A 3604-nucleotide genomic window follows, 5' to 3' on the forward strand; every position below is an offset into this window, starting at 1 on the left:
GCCTGCCTCTGCCTCCCAAGTGCTGGGATTAAAGGCATGCGCCACCACGCCTGCCTTATTTGTTTTGTGTGAGTACACTGTAGCTGTCTTCAGACACAGCAGAAGAGGGTGTCAGATCTCATTATGGGTGGGTGTGAGCCACCATGTGGTTGCTGGGAATTGAACTCAGGTCCTCTGGAAGAGCAGTCAGTACTCTTGACCACTGAGCCATCTCTCCAGCCCCCAGAAACTGGTTTTTATATTAATTAGTTTATATTAATTTTTTTTTGAGTCAGGGTAGCCCTGACTGACCTCCTCTTGCCCTGTAGACCAGGCTGGCCTCCAATGCAGAGATTTGCCTGTCTCTGCCTCCTAAGTGCTGGGGTTAAGTGTGTGGTATCATTGCCTCGTTGGGAATTGAATTTAAAAACAAACAAAAATCTATAGCCAGGCATGGTGGAGTACTCATGAGGCAGAAACAGTCAGCTCTCTTTGAATTTCAGGTCCTGCTGATGGCCATAGCTAGTTCCAGGACAGCCAGGGCTTATAGTGAGAGAGAGTCAGTCTCTCTCTCTTTCTCAAAAAGTTATTACTAAGTTATATTTGCTAAATTGGAGTTAATTTTCTGAAATTGGGTGACATGCACAAAACCTTCAAAGATGTAAAGGAAAAGACGACTGTGATTTTAGTCTTTCACATGCAGTTCTCATAATAGAGCCTAGGCTTCTCTCAGAGTCTCAGTTCCAGCGGTTCCAGCTGGGACTGCAGCCTCAGTGCTTGGGTTCAGACTTTATGCCCAAGTGCCATGTATATATAGAACCTATAGAGAGAAATACGATTATATTGTTTTATAATATGCTGTGAACCTTTTTGACACTATATAGTATATCATGGTATGGGTAGAACTTAATTTTGTAACTTATTTTGATAATATAGCATTGCTATCTTTTTTTCTTAGTGTAAAAATTCTTTTTGCCAGGTGTGGTAGCACACACTTTTAGTCCTAGCACTTTGAGGCAGAGGCTATGCAGATGTCTGTGAACTTGAGGCCAGTATGGTCTACATAGGCAGTTCCAGGCAGCCAGGGCTACATAGGAAGATCCTGTCTCAAAAAATGACAACAAAACACTGCATAGTTTCTCATTATGAGGCCCCAGTTGGCCTGCAGCCCTCCATGTATACTAGCTTGCACGTGTGTGCATGTTCTTCCATGTCTGCCCTAGCAGTTTTTTTTGGGGAAATTCCTTTTCCCACACAGTCATCTCACCAGTACTCATGGCTTTGCAAACTAATGGTAAATGGGGTGGGGTGGGGACGAATGAACAAAAAGATTGATTATATACAGTCAAAATGGAATAGTCGATAAGATCTCAGTTAACTTCTTTGTATTTAGGCTGAAAAACATTAGCTGTTCTGGACACATAGCTTTTCAGGAATGTTTTGGTAGCTCTGTGAAAAAATTGTGAAATTGTTCAGTATCTGGTGCTGAGGTTCTACTGACTGTTGTGATAATAAAATGACTCCTCCTGGCTTTCAGGAAGCACTGCTGGAGGGAGCTGGGGACACAGCGTCATCAGAACACTAAGTGTAGCAGGCTTTGGTGTGTGTAGACAGACAATCATGAGTGCACTTCTGTGTCTGGGCTGAAATCTGCCTCCTTTGTGCTTCCTTCTTTAAGTGCATGCTGGAAGATAATGTCTTCCCACTCCAGCGTCCTCCTGCCCCTGTGTGGCCCTTTTTTCTCTCCTTTGATGCAGCATACCCAGGGCTAGCATCCTACTGCCTGTTTTCCTGCCTCAGACTTCTCAGCCCTGGGATTACCACCGTGCTACCATTCCTGGATGATTTAAAGAACAGCAAAATGGCACTAATTGTATTGAAACATATTTTTCCAAAACAAAATGAATTTTCCCCATTTAGCGAATAAATGGCTGTGAAGCGAATTTGTATTTTCTCTGAAAGAATAATCAGGAAGGTTGATGTAGAGACTTTTTAAAAGAAATTGTGACCCCTTGCCATGCTGTGGGTGAGGGCGGAGGTTTTCTGCTGTAAAGATCCTTATACTCTGGGTTGGGCCTTTTGCTGAGGATGAGGCACTTTTGTGGAAGCGTTGCCATGGTGACTGCCTTCCAAGAGCTGCCTCAAGGTCAGTCATCACTCTCAGTACTGAGAGCTCAGATTTTGTAGATCAAACAGTGTTAATTATTATGTCAGCTTACTGAACCATTTCTAGAAAACCTAACCAGTACTTTGAATGTTTAAATTTAACCTGCCAGATTAGGAGGTTAGTGGCAAATCTATAAAGCCATAGATTATAATACCCTGATTTTAAAAATCAACAACTTAACTTGTTTGCATTTAGAATGTCTGCCATACCTCCCCTGGTATTTATTCATTTACAAGTGTAATACAGAGTGCCTTAATAGTTATTCCTCTGGTAAATTGAGCTCTAAGTTGTAGTTTGTTTTTATCTGATAATTAGATGATTGTCCCATGTTTTTCGAAACTCAGTGTTGGAGGCTTCTCTAACAGGTCATGTGTTCCTGTTAATTTTTCTTGTCCTCGGTTTCTAAATTGTAATCTTTTCATTATGAATGTCATATGGTGTATAAAACTGTTTCTTGGGGAAGGAAAATGTGTAGAGAAATGTCTGTCCCCTTAGGTTGGTCTTTCCTGTGGGTTTTGTTCTGGGCAAGGAGGAATCAGCCACGTGCTTCCGTTAGTGCTTGAAGGTGACTTTGAGATCAGAGCTGAGTGCTTCCTGTACGAAGGGAACAAATAGTAAATGCCGTTCCCACACCTGACTAACTTGGGTTTTTTAAGCTAATTACACTCTTAACTGGTAGCTGTACTTACAGCATTAGACAGATTCCTTCTCACAGGGAGTGGGATCTGTTCACAGAGCTGACTCCTGTACAGTATCTAGTCAGATATTTTACACTGAGCTCTCTGAGATCTGTAAATATTCCATGTAATACCAACCGGCTAATGATGTCTCTTTTCTCGTATTTCTGAAGCAGTGTGCTCTTAGACGATTATTTTGCTAATGGAAAAGCGGAGTTGATTAAAATCCATGTCAGCTGTTAGGGCAGTGAGAGGACTCAGTGGGTTAAGGTGCTTGCTGCCAAGCAAGACTACCTGAGTTTGATCTCCATGACCTACATGACTCTTATGGGGTTGTCCTGGCCTCCATATGCGTGCCTTCCAAATACATGAATGAATGAATGAATGAATGAATGAATGAATGAATGAATGAAAGAAATTAAACCAAACCAAACCAAAACAAAGCAAACGAATTGTGGTATGGTGCGCTATGATCTACAAGAAAGAATATTGGACATGCACTGATGCTTCTATCCCTTGGTTTGGGAACCTGCTCAAGTAACTGCACTTCATCTCCCTATAAAGAATGCTGGTCCTCATGCCCATTTTGCAGAGTCATTGGTTTGTATAGTAAAATTGGATTATCTTGGCTAAAGCCAATCTTAGTGGTGCACACTCAGAAAGTGGAGGCAGGGGCTGGTGAGATGGCTCAGTGGGTAAGAGCACCCTACTGCTCTTCCAAAGGTCCGGAGTTCAAATCCCAGCAACCACATGGTGGCTCATAACCATCTGTAACAAGATC

At 42.3% G+C, this 3604-nt stretch overlaps 1 protein-coding gene across 2 annotated transcripts in view; it reads left to right on the top strand.

The window, feature by feature from the left end:
* Nucleotides 1–3604, top strand: part of Ncoa3 (nuclear receptor coactivator 3) — a 78609-nt gene that overhangs the window by 27218 nt on the left and 47787 nt on the right. The window lies entirely within an intron of this gene.

This window comes from Mus pahari, chromosome 3 (genome assembly GCF_900095145.1).
Source record: "Mus pahari chromosome 3, PAHARI_EIJ_v1.1, whole genome shotgun sequence".
Classification (NCBI taxonomy): domain Eukaryota; kingdom Metazoa; phylum Chordata; class Mammalia; order Rodentia; family Muridae; genus Mus; species Mus pahari.